This window comes from Hyaena hyaena, unplaced genomic scaffold (assembly GCF_003009895.1).
Source record: "Hyaena hyaena isolate Hyena2069 unplaced genomic scaffold, ASM300989v1 scaffold_65, whole genome shotgun sequence".
NCBI lineage: Eukaryota > Metazoa > Chordata > Mammalia > Carnivora > Hyaenidae > Hyaena > Hyaena hyaena.
In genome coordinates, this window is record NW_024080697.1 from 379,856 (window position 1) to 399,327 (window position 19,472).

The window sequence follows — 19,472 nt, forward strand, 5'->3', positions numbered from 1 at the left end:
TTATTTTTGGCACCTCTTCTGCCCAAAGCCAGCAAGGAAAGGCAGCTGCTAGCAACATGGAGGGGCTGTTTATGCTCAAGTGTGCAAGCACTGATGCAGGGACAAAAAGAGCACAGCGGCCACTGTGCAGAGGGGCCTCTGCCCCCTTTCTTCCTCTCCTGACAGTCCCTATTAGGTCCAATCTGCCCGCCACATAGTTGACATAGTGGGGGTACTTCTGCTTTCACTCAGCCAGTCTCCCAACCACAGAACTCAAACACACACACACACACACACACACACACACACGCACGCACATACACACACGCGCACGCGCGCGCACACACACACACACACACAGACAAATAAATAACTATGGAGCCAGCTGGGGACTGAGCCACACCCAGGAGCAGAGACAGTACTCCTCCTCTGGGCTCTTCCTGCACTGAAGCAGCCCTCCCATGTTCTGAATTGGGAGGGGCAGGGGCCAGGGGCTAGACGCTGGAGCAGCTCCTCTTCCTACCAACCCCAGGTGAAAGTGGGGGGCCCCAGGTGAGAGTGGGGGCACGGAGGGGAACCTCAAGGAATTCACTGCCTCTGTACTTCCCCATTTGAAATGGAAAGAGTTGGACTAGGTGTCCCAAAGTACCTTCCGGCTCTGGGATGACTCCCGGGAACTGGGAAGCCTGGGAGAGTGACCCAGGGCCAGCTTGCAAGGTCAGACAGAGCATGATCGGGTGGGGAGAAGGATCTGAGCCACGGTCAGGTACACTTCCCAGGAGCCGCCAGAAGGCTGGGAAGGGCGGGAGGAGGTAGAAGGGAGAAAGGGGGAGAAAAGCCAGCCATACAGGCACTCTCAGGGTGCCAGTTATCACTTAAGCAATTCTGAGCTCCTTTCTGAGCTCTGGGGCCCTCCCCTTCAAGGAACTGACAAATTCTGGCAACAGCAGGCTCGATTGGGCCTCTGCCTGCCCAACTGCTGGAAGAAGCTGGGATTCAAAATCCCTCACCGTTTTCCTTCCTTTCTGGACCCCACTTCCCCAGAGAAGTCCGGCAGCCTCACAGGGAACCCCCTTCTGGCTTCAAGCCTGGTATACTTCCCCCTCTTCAAGCTCTGGCCTGGACAAATCTTGCCCTGGTTGCTCCCCTCCCCCCTTCCTGAGACTCCTGGAAGCAGCAGCACTGCCTGGAAAAAATAACCCGCGAGCTCCCTGCGGCTGGAGAGAAAGGCAGAGAGAACAGGGAGCACCTTCCCCAGCTGGCCACAGCACCGGGCTCTGTTCCAGGAAGAGCAAGAGCAAGAACCGCTGCCAGGGAAGCCTCAGGCCCCCAGCCCCTCTCCTCCCCACCAGCCCCCGCAAACCACAGCCGGCAATCAGGTCCCTCAGGGAGACCCCCCACCCCCACCCCAGCAAAACCCCAGCTCTGTCTTGACATGTGGCAACTTTCTTCTTATATAATATGTTGGTGTCTCCCCCCCCCCCCCGCCACCCCTGCTATTTCAATTGGTGAAAGAGCCAAAGCAATCTTTAGAGGGACAACTCCCACCCTCAGCTCCACCCAAACCTCCACTGAGGTCACACTGGGAGGCTTCAGGTGAGGCAAAGACAAGGGGACTTTTTCCTGGGCTGAGAAAGCAGCCTTCCTCCCACCCACGTGAGCAGTTCAGCCTGAGGCCTGGGCGGGTAGGTTCCCCAGAGCACCATCTGATCTCTGGGAAGCTGAGCCCTTAACCCTGGGCTGCAGGGACTGAATCCCTTGCAAAAACACACAGGCACCAGGACCTGGGCCGGTTTAGGTGGGCAAGAATCACACAGCTGTACCCACGGCCTAGGGACTTATAATGAGTTTCATTCACACAAACTCCAGTGGCCTGTGGAGTCTCCTACCACGGGCAGGACAGACTTCATTTCCTCCTCCCTGGGAGGAGCCAAAGGCAAACAGCTGGACTTGGGGGGAACCAGTGAAATGATAGCCATCATCTGTTGAGTACCTACTATGTGCCAGGCGCTTTGCATGCATGGTCTTGTTTAACCTTCACAGCAACCCTATCATCCTCCTCATTTTACAAGTGAGGAAACTGAGGCTCAGGAAATTAAGCGATGTCCAAAGCCACACAGGAAGTAAAGAAGCTGGAGTAGGAATTCACGTCTGCCCAGTCCTCCTTCCTGTGCACTTGCCAGGCTTCCTTCACAGTCACTGCCTGCGTTACTGTCCCCACGCCATCCAGGAATGGTGTTCTGAGTATGGGGGCAGAAGTGGGTGTGGACAAGTTTTGCCTGATGCCTCTGGAATCTGAACTGATGCCCCACTAACTGTCATCACTCCCAGGTGTGTGACTGTGAGCGCCCCTGTAAGTGTGCATGTTTGGGGTGGAGGGAGGGTGATCTGGATTCCAAATAGACGTTTCCAACACAAAATTATGCTGTAATGCTTCTGATTCATGAAATGAGCTCACAGTCTCAGGGTATCCTGAATGTTGCTTCGAATGCAAATGCGGCTCCCTTAAGTAAGAAGCGGGGATTTCAGCACACTCCACCGAGCTCCAGACCTGCGTGCAGTTTATTTAGTTCAGCCCCACACAGGCAGTCTCTACTGTGGAGGAGCAACCCCTCCATCGGAATGCAACCAGTAGCTGTGTTTCCTGCACGCACTCGCACGGGCGCGCGTGCACACACACACACACACACACACACACGGTGCCAAACTGACCTGGCCAAAGGAAATACCCAGGTTAGCAGATTCCCAGGCAGAAGACTACACCTCTTTCACCCTGAGGTCCCCCTGGGGTCAGGACGACCAGACACATTCTGTCTGCCAGAAGACCAGCTGTAAGGCAGGGCCAAGAAACTGAGTTCACCAGCACCTGAATCACTCACGGACTAACCCTTTTGAAACCGAAGGTGCACTATGAGTTCCAGCAGCAGGACTTCCTGGGCCCACCACATGCAAGTCCACATTTTGTGGATGGAGATCTTTCATTCATTTGTTCAACTAACATACACTAAACACCTACTGGAAGCCAAGCACTGTGAGAAAGACACGGAGCACACAGTAGAGCAGAAGCTAGGGTAATCCTGAAACGTACTTTCTGCATTTCAGATTCCTCACTGCAACTGTTTGAAGGAGGGACAGAGACTCTATCTCTGAGTTTGTTTTGAGCACCACAGTGCAACATGTACACAAATGACTACATAAGGCGGAAATGAGTGTTCAGAAGGGGGCTGAGGCATCTCAAAAGAAGTGGCATTTGAAACAGGCCTCAAAGGATCAGCAGGAATCTCCCAGCTGCTTGTGACCATCCCTACTCTGCAGTAAGCCAAGTTTCCTTCTGGGACACCCAACTGCAGGAGAAAGGCTATCAAGGCCTGATTCCCGGACTGGGCCCATTCCCCTTCCAAGACACTGTGCTCCATGTGCCCCCGCCCCCTTCTTCCACCCCTCTTTTCTCCTGGCTCTACTGGGCAGCCCTTGCCTGGATTCTGCAACCATGGGAAGCCCTTAACTGAATCTGTAACTGCATATTTTCCTTTTTCTTTTTTCCCCCATTTATTACAAGCAGCAGCCCACAGAGCTAAACAACTGGGTTATTTTTAAATCCCACATTGAAAAGTTGAATTCTCTTCCCCATGGGCATTCCAGAGCACCCTTTGCTAGAGTAGGGTGAAAGTTTTGCCAGGCACTTGGAAAAGCCATACTGGCAGTGGGAAGACTGTCCCAAAGCAAGCTGTATGGAGGGTGGGGGTGAGGGGGAGGGACCTTCTAGGTCCTTCACCGTTTTGTCCCCTAGGAGCTACTCAGAGTAACCAGCCAGAGGCCGATCCAATTAGAATGGAGACTGGGCCAGGGCCATGGAATGAGATGGTTTATCACAGTAATTGAATGTTTACACCCCTATTATTCACTGTCCAGAGCAGTAAGTAAATGAGGACCCATAAATTCTCAACCTTGGAAGGTTTCTCTTTTTCCCCTTAGTCCTGAAGCCACCCGACTACCTGTGAAAAGTGTACATGTCTCTGATCATGTGCCACATCATCCCTGGGAGGTTCTGGAGCAAGGCAGGTAGCTTCCTCTCCTCAGCCTGGGCCCCACCAGGGAGGACAGCTTACTTCACAGGACTGCAGTTCTTCCACCTTCACCAGGCCTCCAGCCTCAATCCTGAAGCTGCAGGGACAAGGAGGCCAGACCTCCAGGCCGCCATCAGGCCAGGCTCCCCCTGGTGGAGCCAGCCAGACCTCCCCTCCCCCCAGCCACAACTGCCAACAGGGATCACCTGCACACACGTGCCTCGGCGGCCTCCACAGTCAGCTTCCGCCAGCCAGCTCTCCTCCGATCCCACCGGCCCCAGAGCCAGGCTCCACAGGCCGGCACAAAGATCCGATGTGGGATGGTGGAAGCAGGAAGTAGCCACCAAAGTTGTGACCAACAGAGTTTTAAATGGGGCAAGTAACTTCCCCTTTCATCTTTCCTCGCTCTGGAGGCTGGGCTGGAATACCCAGTGGTACTTTGAGTGGCAGGTACCTCCTCCAGATTGGCCTTCCTTGGGGGTGAGGCTTGAAAACCCCAGGGCGGCACAACGCCCTGATCCAGAGGCTTGTTTGGGTGGGGGCCCTCCAGAGGGGCCAACCTAGTGCACACGCTCCTGTAAGCCTGAGTTGGGAGGGGGTAGTCAAACCACTTCCACCAAGCCGGCCATGTGCAGGGTCCAGACAAAACCCGGGCTGAGTGCCGGACGGCCCCCCCCCCCCCCAGCACAGCACACTACGAGGTACGCGGAGAGCTCGGCAGGCCGCAGCTGTGCGGGCGTGCGGGGGCGGGCGAGGGGGATGACAGGTCTTAGGTGCGCCAGCCGCGCCGAGGAGCGCGGGGTGAGGCCGGCCTGCCCGCCCTAAGCGCTCCAGCTTAGGCCTCTGCTGCACTTGCCCCAGCTCCCTGCCGCCCCTGCACGTTTGTCCCCTAAAGTCCCGGCGCGGGCAGTTTCCACGGCCGCTGTGCCGTGCACGCTGGCAGGACCAGGGGAAAGGGGCTCCCGCGCCAAGTTCCTGCAGCTCGAGCGAGCCCCCCCTCCCCCGGCGCCTCCCGGGCCTGGGCTCGGTCACGCAAGCCGGTCCCTGCGGACACCACGTTTCTCTCCGGCGGAGGAGCAGCCGTATTCCTGAGCGCACGGGCCGGGCGGCTCGGGAGGGCTTTCCTGCCGGGGCCGCGCCCGGGTGGGCGGGGGCCGCGCGCGAGCTGCGTAGCTGCACAAACACGGCGGGCTGGCGAGGCACACGCCGCTGCGGGCTGGCTGTGCGGGCCGCGGACGCGCGGGCTGCGGGGTGGCGAACGCACGTACACACGCACACCCCGCCCCGGCCGCCCAGGCCGCAGAAGTTGACGCGCCGCGCCCCCCGCAGTCCCGCGCCCCCGCTCCGGGCCGCGCCTGCAGAGCTGCAGCCCGCGCGCCCCGCCGCCACCGCCTGCGCGCAGTCCGGGGTCCCTGGGCCGCCGCCGCCAGGGCGGGCTGCTCCTCGCCGCGTGCAGGCCTCGGCCGTCGGCCGGGCACCCCACTTACCCGGCTCCTGCCCGGGCTCCAGCATCGGCCGTCCACCTTCCGCCGCGGGCCGCCGCCTTCGGTCGCCTCCCAGGCTCCAGCCGCCTGCACGCACTCCCGGATTTTAAAAACAAACAGGCGCCGCCGCCTCCCCGCGGCGCTCGCAGGGCTTCCGCCAGCCCGCGCCTCCCAAGGTTGGGAAGTTTGCTGGCAGGGCCCGGGCGGGACGCGCGGGCTGTCACCCCTCGCTCACGGCGCAGGAACCTCGGCGCACCCCGCGCCCGCGGTGTCTGCCTCGCGATCGCTCTCCCTCCCTCCGTGTCACCCCCAGTCCTGCGATGCAGTGTCAGGATTGCACTGCTCTGACTCATCGGTTGAGCTCACAGCGTGAAAAAAAAAGAGAGAGAGAGAGAGAGGGCGAGAGGCAACAGCGAAGGAGGAGGACTCTCTGGCGTGCTACAAAGGATTGCACAACTCCGGGCTGGGAGCGCGGAGCGCCCAGCGGCCGGCCGGCGCGCGCGGCACGGCGGCGAGCAGGAACCAGCTCCACCACTTCATCAGCACAACTGTCTCGGGTCGGCCTCGCAGCCAGCAGGCCTGGCGCCGCCTACTTCCTGCGACCAAATAAGGCCGGAGAAGGCGTCTTTAAACCCCGGGCGGCTGTCCGGGCTGGGGATTTCCAGCAGACCTCACCTCCCGAGTGGGTCGCCCTCCTCCCTCAGCCCGGGCCGGCGCCCCCGAAGGCTTTGCTGGAACCAACAAGCCACGCGGCTGGTTCCTTTCACACCAAGGTCAGAAGGAGACGGTGACGAAATGCTTGGAAACCCATCGGGCCTGCCAGGAAAGTGTGTATGTGATGTTGGGGAGGACACAAGTCGCTTTCTTCCACAAAGAAAACTCTGGGTTTGGATACGGTAAATCATGCACGGCCCTCTCTCTCCCAGGCACTTCAATTAAGTTTCCCCAAGTCTCACTTTTAGCTCACCAGCATCCTGGTGGTGTAAAAGGTTATTGAGAAACTGGCCCCAGCCGCTGTAAAAGAGCCACTTGCTTAAGTGATGAAAAGCTCCTGGGTTTAATTCTGGCAGCTGAGGGCACAGTTGGGGCGGCTTTTCACCGCTCGCCCGCATTTCCCCTGCCTTCCCTGCTAACCGCCCCCCCCACCCCTAAAGATGAGAAACATTTCTGCTGCTCCTCGGAAATTCTTGTTGGCCCCCACATTCAATTGAAGCTCCAGGGCCAGGAGAAAGTCCGGGGGAGATTCTTTCCATTTGTTTTTGGGTTTTGTTTTTCCCAAAGAAATGGGTCAGAAGGAAGTTTGCCTTTGGAAGAAAAAACACCGAAGAATACACTCTGTTCTGGCTGCTTGTTTCCCCTGCGACCTGTCCTGAGAAGCAAGTGCATCTCTTGCTGTCTCAGGGAGAAGGGGAGAGGCAGCAGGACGGGACCCTCACACACTCTCTGAGCGGGCAGGGCAAGGGCCTTTGCCCCTGGGAGACAGATGACAGACACCCCCGCCCCCAAAGGAGCCCTCCTGTCCCTTGCTATGCCACCCCTTTGCTGGCCAGTGCACCCCTGGACTTTCTCCTGGCCCTGGAGCCTCAGTGTGCATCTGGAGTTCACACCTCACCCAGAAGGAAAAGGGCTTGTTCGTGTACCGTGGTAGGACAGATATGTCAAAATGGTGACAACTTAAAAACAGACTTATCTTCAAAATAAAGATAATTATACCTGGGGACTGGACCAGATGACCTCTTAAAATCCCTTCCAGTTTAAAACCTATGATTCCGTGATTGTAAAAAGTGAATGGAGGAGCCAGAGAAACTGCATCCAACAAAGACAAGCCCAGGCCCTCGGGTTTAGTTAGCATCTGCTATGAGAGCACTGTTCCTGACAATTCTCAAAGCCCGTCCCCAACACACAGCCTACTTATGCATGTGTGTGAGGGGTTTTATCCCTCTGAGATTCAGATAGGTTAAGTGACTTGCACAAGATCGTAGGGCAATCATTTGTCACTTCTCTGTTCCTCTTCCCATCTCCCCGAGAGGAAGACAGTGAGCAGTTGAGGGACTGGGGGTGGTCAGGTATGCAGACCTCTAAGTGGAGGCTATGGCTTTCAGGACTCCTGGCAGAGGCTCGGTGTAAAGCCTTCTTGTTTTTTCCATTTGTCTGATTTCTTCTTTCCCACTGATACCTCATCCAAGTGAGGGAAGCAAAAGCAAAGCCACTTGGCGTCCAGTGCCCACTGCTGCCAGGTTTCCTCTGCAGGCCTGTGGCCATCCTGTCCCTCCCCCTAGGGACTAACCCTAAGTCTGGCCTCAAGCCAGCCTTGTGCCAGCCCCTGAGAGCTGGTGCAGACCAGCCCAGGGATGTTCCCAACCAACCAGAAAACCCAGCTGGGGAACACATTCCTAGAAGAGTCTGCCACCATGGAGCCAGGGCCCAGCCTCCAGGGAGTAAGTGGGAGCCACTCCAGAGGGCACTCCCCACTCAACCTTGTCCCGCCAGGACTTCCTCTCTGTCCCACGCCGCAGGGCTGCTGGGCTGGCCCAGGAAGCAGCAGCAGGAGTGACGGTGGCAGGGGGCATGAAACAGAAGTCAGTGACCCTGATGAGGGTCCCGCTCATCTTGGAACAGCACATCCTTTCACCCCAACTAAACTAACAAGAGCAGACTACTTCAGAAAGAAGAGAGGAAGGAAAGGGGCATGTGTGCATGCAGGGGAGGAGGGCTCAAGGCTGTCTCAGATGGCCCCTGCCCCGGAGGAGAAGTCTGCCTCCGACAGGCAGGCAGGTGAGGTGTGCACAGCCAGCTGCAGCTCTTCCGAGAAAGCCCTGGAGGCCAGTTTTGCTGCAGATATGACAGTGCAGAATCACTGATGTGTGAAGTGAAAGTTTTGGTTTTAGAAGCTCTAATCTCTGGGGCAGCCAAGAAGGATGCCCTTTGGAGAAAAAACGGGAAAAAAGGTGTTCCAGGACCTTCCCCATCGAGTGGGCTTTTCTCCACCATCGACCTTTAGGCACTGCAGAGAAGAGAGGAGCACAGAGCTCCAGTTCCCAGGGAGGGCGTCTGCCGAGGAACACTCCAGGAAACAAGGCACCCTTGATGGGATTCCAAACTCTGGGTCCCCGGGAGAGCAGAGGCTTCCTGGGACTGCATCAGCTCTCTGGACTCAGCTCAGCGTGGGTGATCCACTACTGCCCTGAGGTGGCCAGCAGCAGTGTCCACTTCTGGGACAACCCAAGGCCATTAGAAAACTTCCAAGGTTGGGGGCACCTGGGTGGTTCAGTTGGTTGAGTGTGCAGCTCTTGGCTTCAGCTCAGGTAATGACCTCACAGTTTTGTGGGTTCAAGCCCTGCATCAGGCTCCAAGCAGCTGGCAGCGCAGAGCCAGTTTGGGATTCTCTCTCTCTCTCTCTCTCTCTCTCTGTCTCTCTGCCTCTCCCCGACTCACACTGCCTCTGTCTCTCTCAAAATAAATTTTAAAAAATTTCCCAAGGGCGAATTTTGTGGTATATAAATTATATTCCAATAAAGGTGTCACTAAGACAAAAAATAAAAACTTCCAAGGAAGCCAGCTCCTCCCTACCCACCTACCAACCTCCATTAACTTTCTGCTGCCATCAGTCACTATTTAAAAAGGGGTTTTATCCCTAAGCCCCATGCCTGCATTCCTGTCCTTTTTCCATGGTCTCTTCTCTGTCAGGATCTTTCCATGGAGGCCAGCACACATGGTGTGCTTAAGTGAACTGAATCTTTACTGGAGTAAAGATCTTTACTGGAGTGTGGGAGATTGAGGGTACGAATACAGTTGGGGAAATCACAAATCCACAATGCTGGGTTCTTTACGTTCCTTATGTCCTTGTTGTCTTTTCCCTTTGCAGAGTAAAGGTACTACCTCTAAGACCTGATTATCTACAGTTTCAACAGAAAAAAGAGGTTGTGGGATGACTGGGTGGTTCAGTCAGTAAAGCATCTGACTCTTGACTTCAGCTCGGGTCATGATCTGATGGTTCGTGGCTTCGAGCCCCACATTGGACTTCACACTGACAGTGCAAAGCCTGCTTAGGACTCTCTCTTCTCCATGCCTCTCTCTAGCACTCTCTCTCAAAATAAACTTTTAAAAGAAAAAGAAGAAAGAGAGGTTGTGGAAAAAAAAACCGTGAACCAGGACAGAGCTGGGCTTCTGACTAACTAAAGCTAACACCCTGCATGATCTTAGGAAAACTGACACCTTCTCTGAGCCTCACCCTTTTGGCCAATAACATATGTACTGAATTTTGTTACACTGACAATGAAAGAATGCCCACCTCCTCGGGGCCTGGGATAATCACAAGAGCAAAAAACTACTTTATGACCGTATTCTGCTATGTACACATACAGGGTTACAACTGTTATTATTTTTACTGTTTTAGCCTGTAGCCCCTTCTAAAACTAGCTTCTTCCTTTCAAGAACCTAGTTCAGGCAAGATTTTATTCTTCCTGAGGAGACCCCTGGATCAATCCCCATCAACCTCAGGGTGACCCTCTGCTGGGCTCTGCCTGGACGCTTTCCAACAGTGACCCAGAGTTCCATTCGGGTGTCCTTCCAAGGCGTCTTTCCCAGTCCCTCTTTATGTCCTTTCCACCAAACTTCATCCACGGTGCCGCGCGCCGAGCCTGGATAGGGACACTTTTGTGATGGCCATGGCTTCTCCTCCCTGCTTTTCGTCCTTTCTGAGGAGGCAGGGAGCTCAAAACCACCCCAGCCATTAAGTGAAGCCACCGTGTGCTAAGTCCCTGCGGGGTCTTCTCGTTTACCCTTGAAATCCCAGGGGACCCTCTTCCTCAGTTCACATTTACTTCACCTGTTCTGGGGCAGGGCCACACCAGCCCACAGCTGTCTGCAAGCCTCTGGCCCTCCCACCTACCCTGGTCTCCACCTCCCTCTCTTGCAGGCCTGGGCCAGGTTCTGGGAGTCTTTGTCAGGCCTGAGAGGGAGCTTCTGCAGATGTCCCCAGTTGCTGCTGTCACTCTGGGAGAGCCGTCTGGCTGGGTGCAGGGAGAAGGACAAAACAGGTGTGACTGCCAGGGAGGGCGGGCCAGCAGGGCCACGGGGACAGAAACACCCTTTCTTCACAGAGCCCAGGCTGCCGGCTGCCCCAAGGTCTCCTTTCAGCACAGTGCCGTGCCTCCTGCAGAGCCAGCCCCAGACAGACTTCATCCCCGGCTGCTCTCTGGAGCTCAGCCTCCCCACCCTGTGGCAGTGGGCCAGGAGGAGCAGGACCCACAAGGTCTGGTGTGTGCAATGGGGCATGCTTTAGAGCATTTTTTTCTACGTGAAAACAAATACCGATAGCTCACGGACTAGAATACCAAATTCATGTTCATGGGAGTATATAGGTTAAGAGCAAAAGCTGAGACCTGAATCCAAATCTTGGCTCACATGAGCTTGATGACCTTCAGCAAGTTACTTAACTACTTGGTTTTTCCATCTGCTAAATGGAAACAAGAGCTTAACAGTATCTGGCACATATTAAGTCCTTTATAAGTGTTGGCTATCATCTTCCCTCATCTCCTGATCGGTCTCCTTGCTTCTAGTCTAGCACACTTACCATCCACACTGCCATCAGAGCAATCACATCCCTTTCCAATAGTTCCCAGCATCCTATCGCAAAAAGCCGAGACTGTTAACCAAACTGTTAAGTGTACACTTCAAGCATGATCCAGTTCTCCCCTACCTCCCAGCCCCAGGGCCACACAGCCAAGCAACCTGCCCCAAGATGCCTGCTTGCTCGCACATGCTCCTCCTCCCCCCACCCTCATCCACAGGTAAACTCACATCCCAGTCTCCCATTAGACTTGAGCTTAATGGCAGCTCTTCCAGGAAGCCTTCCTTGACCCCCTCAGGCAGAGGAAGGCCACTGGCATGTGTACAGCTGGAGCCCTCCCAGATCTCCTTTATCAAGCCTGTGTTGGCTGCTAAGGGCTCACAGCCACCCCCTTTTCAAAGGGAGCCTTTGCTGGCAGAGAGCACTACAGCCAATGATTGACTAGGGGGTGGAGCAGGGGAGGTCAGCCCCCTTGCCTCAAGGTGAGACCAATTCTGTGCAGGTGCTATTCATACTTCTGGAATCCCTGTGGGGTCTGGCTGAAGCTAGCTCCAGCTGCAACACATCCTTCCTTGCATAGCTTCCTCCCCAGCCCTAGCCTGCTTCCTTCACTCCCCTCCTCCTGAGAGCACTTCCTAAGTCAATCCCAAGCACCCCTGTCTCCATCTCTGCTCCTAAGGATCAGAGCAGCCATTCCCTCCCTTAAACTCCCATGGCATCCACTTGTTCATCTTTCCTCCATCCTGACGCATTGTTCTACACACGGTGTTGTTTACTGAGCCACCTCCCTCCTGGGATCAGAGCACAGCCTAGATCTTCATCACTGTAGATCCCTGGCACCGACCCAGCGCCTCCACATGGTAGGTGCCCAGGAAATGCTTGTGGATCGATGCACAAATAAAAATAATATATATGAAAAATTGAGGTAAGCAATAAAATGTGACATTATTATTACGACTTTTATTACTATTTCTTCCACATTCCAAATGCACATTTAACATCTCTGAAATCAGGATGCACTTGATAAGTGATAGCATGTCATGGTTTAATCAGCAGCATTTTCTCTTTCTTAGCTGTACATAAAATAATGATACATCTTATAATTACTGGCTTCTTAGGTTCAATACTCCTATTGCCACTACTACTACTACTACTACTACTACTACTACTATTACTGTTATTACTACCACCACAACTACTACTGAGGCTCAGTCTCCTGAGATCTGGAGCCTGCAAGGTGAAGTCCACAGAACTGAGAAACCTCATTACCTGAGCTCGGTAGCTGTTGGGCAAGCAAGCTTTCGTAAAGTGACTTGCAATTTCCCAGGGATCAAAAGGACCCCTGTTCCAGATGCCTCCAGAAGGTGCTATGGATGCAGCTCTGGAACAAGCTCTGGACTGGGAGTCGGGAGGGCAAAGTTCTAAGCCTGATTCTTCCTCTACTTTTCTGGATGATCCCATGCAGGACCCAGCAACATGTTTATTGAAGATCTATATGTGATGCTTGATGTGATGTGAGGCCCCTGGATCCACCCAGCACCCAGAGAGTAAGCCATTGTCCCCACTATACAGATAAGGAAGCTGACGTTCAGAAAGGTTAAACAGCTCTTCCAAGGTTATACAGATGGAATTCAATCACTGGACTCTCTGAGCCCTTCTCTCTGCTATATGAGCATACGTCTCTGGGCTTATGTTTTCCCAGTAAGGAAGCTGAATAGTGAGGAGTCACAGACTGGAAGCTCGCTATCCATCTGCATGCCCAGATATATTTCATTTGACCCATATAATAATGTGCTTGATCTGAAGTGAATTACATTTACTATCAACATTTTTTCTAATTAGGAGATTTAAACAAAAATCAGGATTTCTGGTTTGTCATGAAAAAGACTGGAGCACTGGCCACATTGAGCCCTCCTTCTTGGAAGCAGAGCAGAGTAGCTGCATGCGGGGGACAGCGTTATGAGAGAGCAACACCACGGTAGGGGCAGTGCTACCACAGTAGGGGACTCACACACCCCAACTCTCCACCCCTTCGCTGGCCACCTGCCATCTCACTTGTGCTATTTTCTTATACCCAGCCAGCCTCTCCTACTGAGAATGCACCTGTTCCTTACAGACCTTTGAGTGGGTGACCCTTGAATCAGATAAACACCAATGTCCTCTCCAGCCCTAAGAGCCTGTGTGTGGCTCCTCCCGGAATCTCCCCAGCAGCCCCCTCCAAGGAGGTCACTGTATGAACCTATTTTGGAACCACTTGGCAGGCCCCTGTCTCACACCTACCCTCCCTTTGGCTTCCATCACTGGGCCCCCAGGTTCTGTCCCTCTCCTTCCCTTCCCCTCCCTCTGCACACAGAGCATCAGTTCCAGTCAGCAAGGAGGTAAGCCAGGCAGGTGTGCAGACTGCTCCACCCGCCCCCCCCTCAGGAGGGAGGGAGGGAGAGACGGAGGAAGGCTGGGTTTTGTGTCCCAATAGGAAAGTGATTTAAGGAGACAGAAGAAGGTGGGGAGCCTCCGCAGTCACAGGAGACGAACACAGCTTGACACATGAGGAAACACAAACAGTAAATCATCAGGAGGAAGAATGTACAGATCTCAGCAGCAATTTAAGATATGTAAATTAGAACACCATTAAGGACCCATCATGACCTAGAGTCCACATGCAAACAACTAAATAAATGAAACAAGAAAGCTGCTGATGGCAGGGCCTTCAGGAAACAGCTGCACAGACATTGCTGTACCACTGTAAGCTGTTCAGACCTTTCTAGAATGTGATTTGGATTGTGTTGCAAGAGTAGAAGACCTTGATCAGGTAATTACGGTTGGGAGACCAGATTCCATGAATATAAAATACCATCACAAAGGAGTTTTTACAAAAGACGCTCACAGCACCTGTATATAGACCCAAAAAACTGAAATCCATTCACATTACGGTATGGTAACAGGACACCTGAAAAGGACCGGCACCTGGAAACAATCTGATGAAGACACTTGATGAAATCCTGCTACGGTGACAAAACCAGCATAAAGAAATAATAAAGGTGAACTCGCAAACTGTGTTAAAACATCCCCAGGAACATTAGCAGCAATCAGAAGAGGATTCTGAACGACATAAATTGCTAAGGCGTAATGTTTATTCTTACTTGATCAAGATGGTTTAAATAACAATGACGACAACAGATGATGATATTGATGATATAAGGGCCACTGAACAGGATTTAGTCACCATAAAAATACCTCAGCCCAGCTCCCAGGAAGCAGGTAGGCCAAGTTCCCAGATTGACGAGGAAGGAAAAAGGGATGGAAATTGGGAGGGAAAGGGCTATGACTGTGGGCAGAGGGCCTGTCCCAGAGCTTCCCTTACTGGGAGGGCTCTGAAAGACACCTCTCGCTAAAGAAACAAAATCACACAAATAAACCCACACCATTTAACCTCTAACGTCCTGGGTGCTAGCTCTTAGTGCTGCGTTTTCACTCTCAATTTTACTAATACCTTATTTCAGCAACTCCAGAGGTGACACCAGGGCTCTTTGTGGGCTAGCCTAGGAAGCCAACCACCATTTATAGCATTGTTTCTATGGAAATGTGTTTCAAGCTTCAAGAAATCTAGCTGCTGACAACCCTGGGGCACGCACGTGGTCTCTAAATTAGGGAACTGAGATGAGCCGTTCTTGCTGGGTCCTGGTCTCAGAAAGACAGTGTTACTTAGACTCTGTGGTCGTTGATATGCACGACACCAGCAATGACCCCATTAGAGCAGGCTCGAGGTTGCTGTAGGGAGTGGAGATGGGACCACGGCATCTAGGAATGTACCTAGTATTCTAGGAAAGCTCATGGACATGCTTCACCCCCACCTCCAAACACATGGTGGGAGATTGGAAACTGGCCTCAGTACCCCTCGTGAGTGTCCAGGTGAGCCCTGAGCCCACATGCTTTCCAATTCCTCCCTGACCCTGCCAAACCTCTAGCCACAAGGCCCAACTTTAGTCTGATCTCACAACAAAGAAACTCCAAATCTTTGACAGTTCTGGAACTTGGCTTTAGCAGATAGGTGCTTGAGATAAACAACCAGGGCTCCAGCAGGGCCTGGACATCTCTCCACACGTGCACCGCTACTGTGCCTTCTGTTTTAGCAGGCTCCAACCTGCCCGCACAAGGTCTGCCCAGGGCCTTCCAGCTGCCCCCCACCTCAGGACTCCAAACAACCCCGAGGAGTCTCTGTTTCCTGCCCTGAACCACACTGGTCACAGGGAAAGGAGGATCGTGGACCCTCCAGATAGACACTCCACATGTCATGAAAGTTCCCCACTGAGAAGAAATGGCTACACACACACACACACACACACACACACACACACACACAGAGAGAGAGAGAGAGAGAGAGGAGAGAGAAAGAGAGAAAGGCAAAACCAAGGGAGAGTGGAGGAGTCCCAAGGTTCTGAGATGCCAGAGATATGAGAAGGTGGTCAGAAGCAGGTCAGCTGCTCAGCCACAAGGCCACACCTGTCGCTGCAAGTCCCAGCAGAGCTCATGGCAAGATGGGGGTTCAGAGGGCCCTGACTGCGAAGCCAGAGGGAGACTGGATAAATGTGGGGGAGGGCTTTCTGAGGCTAGCAATAAAGGGTAACTCAGAGTTTCAGTACCGTAATAAATAGTGCAATACTGTAAACACCTAAGACACTAACTCACTAGGGCTCTCCCGGGTGGGGCAGGGCTGCAGGAGGTCAGTGTGCAAAGCACACCCTCCCTGCTGCTGGCTGGAACTGCAGAAGAGAGAATAGGCCGCCTCCCTCTGTGGCTGAGACCCGGCAGCTTGGAGGTGAGTGGGTGGCTCAGAGCCGGGCCTCAGTACAGCCCCACACATACTCGTGGGGCTGGTTCCCTGGAAAACCAAGCGTGAAGAATTGTCTGGGGCTCTGAGGCCAGTTGGGGGGGTCACCTGCATCAGGCAGAGTCCATGTTGGAAGCCCCGCAGTTATACAGTGAGCCAGCCTGTGAGGCCAGGCCTTCCATTACTACAAGACTCAGTTAGCCAATCTGAATTCTCCAGCCCCTGCAGTGCAGGTGGCTGATAAGACACAGCAGTTCTGTCTTCCTAGTAGTAACAGATGCAAGGCTTGGAGATTCCTCCCCCTGGCCTTCCCACCCATCTCCAAAGTCTTTGATACCTTAAGGTCTTTTTCTCTTTTAAAGATATTTTTTAAGAAAAAAATTTAATTTTTTAAATTAAAAAGAGACAAAGAGAGACAGAGCATGAGCATGGGAGGGACAGAGAGAGGGAGAGACACAGAATCTGAAGGAGGCTCCAGGCTCTGAGCTGTCAGCACAGAGCCCAACACGGGCCTCGAACTCACAAACCACGAGATCGTGACCTAAGCCAAAGTCAGATGCTTAATAGACTGAGCCACCCAGATGCCCCTTAAGCTCTTTTTTTAAGGTAATAAATTACATATATTACTAAAACAATTGCAGACACACAGCTACTCTATTCATAACCGCTTCACCTAAATCCAGTATCTACCTTATGCCAATTTATACCATGACCAATGTAATCAGTTTTTACCCACTCAAGAATATGTGCAATTTTGCCTGCTAAAACAGAAACCATGTTTCACCAAAATTCATCAATATTTTCCTGTGAATTAATACCATCTTCACATTAATTTGACAATGGCACAATATTCCACTGGATCTAGGTATCATGAATTCATGAATTATATAGCCATGTGGAACATTTAGGCTGTTTATAGCTTTTTTGCTATTTTAAACAATATTGCTATAAACATCTTTATGCATATAGCTCTTTTCCTCTTTAGGATTATTTCCTTAGAATTAATTCCCAAGAGTAATACTGATAGGTAAAAGGAAACTGACATTTTTTAATGGCTTCAAGTTCTACATTTTAAAAATATATTGTTGTGGGTGAGTTACCTGGATTGCCTATTTTCCAAGGTAGTTTTCCGGACAATATCTCTCAATCCTACCAATCAAGTTCTATTCTTAAAATCTACTTCCCCTGGGGCGCCTGGGTGGCTTAGTCGGTTAAGCGTCCGACTTTCGCTTAGGTCATGATCTCGCGGTTCATGGGTTCGAGCCCCGCATCGGGCTCTGTGCTGACTGCCAGCTCAGAGCCTGGAGCCAATTTCAGAGTCTGTATCTCCCTCTCTCTCTGACCCTCCCCTGCTCACGCTGTCTCTCTCTCTCTCTCTCCTAGAAATAAATTTTAAAAATATTTAAAAAAATATTAAAAATAAAATAAAATAAAATCTACTTCCCCTAAGTCCCCAGTGGGTCTGGCATCTGGAGTGCACATCCTAGGATTGAATGTTGGGGGTAACTCAATTGATTTCCTGTGGAGAGATGGAGGAGGAGGACAGAGAGATGTGGGTAGGGAGGTAGAGAACTGGGATGGATAGGAGGGGGGAGCAGGCCCTGTGGAGGCAGAAACAAAGGCAAATTCCACATGTTGTCCCTTCCAAAACAAGCCAGTACATCCCTAGACATCAAACCCGCCCTACCATCCAACTTTCCCTGAGCTGATCCTCCAGGAGCCAAGAACAAAAACACACTTCAGTGGATTCCTAAAGGACGTCTTAGAAATGCTATGTGCTTCCAAGTTCTGGAAACATACTCTGTGAACAATATAAGTCATGCACACATCACTAGTCAAGTAGACCCATGCATGTGTGGGCTCAGCCCTAAGAGTGGTTCTACTTTAAGAAAGAAAGTCCACCTCATCCGCCATGACAGGAAGATGCTTCACCACAGAGCTCCCTAAGTGGCACGCAGACCCCAGACAACTGCTGTGGAATTTCTCAGCAAGAAAGAACCACATGTAGTCTAAGTCTCTCATAGGCAAACTGAGACCCCAAGTCCCAGCTTTGGAGCTCCCACTGTACCCTGCAGTCATTGTCAGGAGGATCTGTTCCTCTTCCCCCACAACAGGAAGAGCCATGGCTGGTCCTGTCACCAGATTAAACAAGGCATTTATTTTAAAGAGCCTCAGTCTCTTCTTTCATGGTCTGCTGACTTGTTTTCCCTCGTTCCCTCCCTGAGCAAAGCCAGCACATAGTGCCAGGCATGGAAACTAAGGAATCCTCTCAGGGAAGCTGGTATTGAGCCTTCTATTAAGAGTTGGGCCAGTGAGAAGGGTGCCACCTTTAACCAGCTCCTTATCACAGATGCCTCTTCCGAGTCCCTCTTAGGGTGAGGGGGACCCAGATGCCATACTTTGTGCCCCTCAATCTCCTTCCCACACTTCACCAGGGCCTAGTTGGCAGGCTCAGAGGAATAGCAAAGCCACCAAGGCAGTGGTTCCACCAGTAGGTGCAAAGGGAAGGTTCCATATAGACAAGCAGTTCACCAACCACATGTGTCCACCTGACCCAGGCCAGGCCCTGGGCCTGCTCACTGCTCCCTCACATCCCCTCAGGCTGCCCTTCCAAGTCCCATCATGGGACACCTACCGTGTGCCAGGCACAGTTCCACACCAGCAAGGAGCCAGGCACACCTGCGGTGGATGCCAGAGTCCTACGGTAGGGAAGTTCCATTGCAGAGAGGCTAAGAGGAAGGTTCGGGAAAGCAGTAGGGAAGTAGGTGACTTCTGGTGGATCCCGGGGGCCTCTGCCAGGAGGAAAAGGGCAGGGAGGACATTCCAGGGAGAGAAAGCAACAACATACAAGGCACAGAGGAGCAAATGTGCATTGAGCAGCAGAGAGAACACAATTGGCTATGCTGGGGAAGGGGGAATGGCAAGAGAAGAGGTGGAAAGAAAGGTGGACGAGGCCTCCAAAATAGGCCTTGCGTGCCATTCTGAGCAATGTGAGCTTTCTCCTGCAGGACCAGGGAAGTTCTCAAAAGGTTTCTAAGAGGGGGGGATGTGTTCAAAGCTGTGTTTTAGTAAAATAACCAGGTCCTTCAAGACTTCTTTTCCATTTCAGTGTTGCATTTACCACGATTTCATTTCATCGGGACAAAAATGCACAAGTCAGTATAAATTGTGCCAGAGTACTAGCCAGGAACCCCTGTGTGTCCTTCCCGAGGGACACCCTGACCTCACACTGGTGACCAAGGTCCCCTCAGGAATTGCCTCCAGTCCAGGCTGTAAGAATCTAGCCTATGACACACCCAGCTCTGTGAAGGTCGCAGGCTCCCACTTCTAGGCACCAGCACAGAGACTCTTAGAAGGCAGGCAGTCACCACAGCCTGAGTCCAGTAAGTTCAAAACCACATTTTTCTTTTTTTTTTAAGTGTTGATTTATTTATTTTGAGAGGTAGGAGAGGGGAGGAGCAGAGAGAGAGGGAGAGAGAATCCCAAGCAGGCTGTCAGCAGAGCCTGACATGGGGCTGGATCCCATCAACTGTGAGATCATG

The 19,472-nt window shown here is 52.7% G+C and overlaps 1 protein-coding gene across 3 annotated transcripts in view; it reads right to left on the bottom strand.

The window, feature by feature from the left end:
- MIDEAS (mitotic deacetylase associated SANT domain protein) overlaps positions 1 to 19,472 on the bottom strand; it is a 67,280-nt gene that overhangs the window by 36,794 nt on the left and 11,014 nt on the right. For 2 of the 3 annotated variants that reach the window (XM_039232253.1, XM_039232257.1), the window contains exon 1: positions 5,534 to 5,979. The exons of the other annotated variant lie outside the window; for it this stretch is intronic. The gene's annotated coding sequence lies outside the window, so the exon portion shown is untranslated. Of the gene's footprint in view, positions 1 to 5,533; positions 5,980 to 19,472 lie in introns of those variants that run through there. 3 annotated transcript variants of the gene reach the window in all.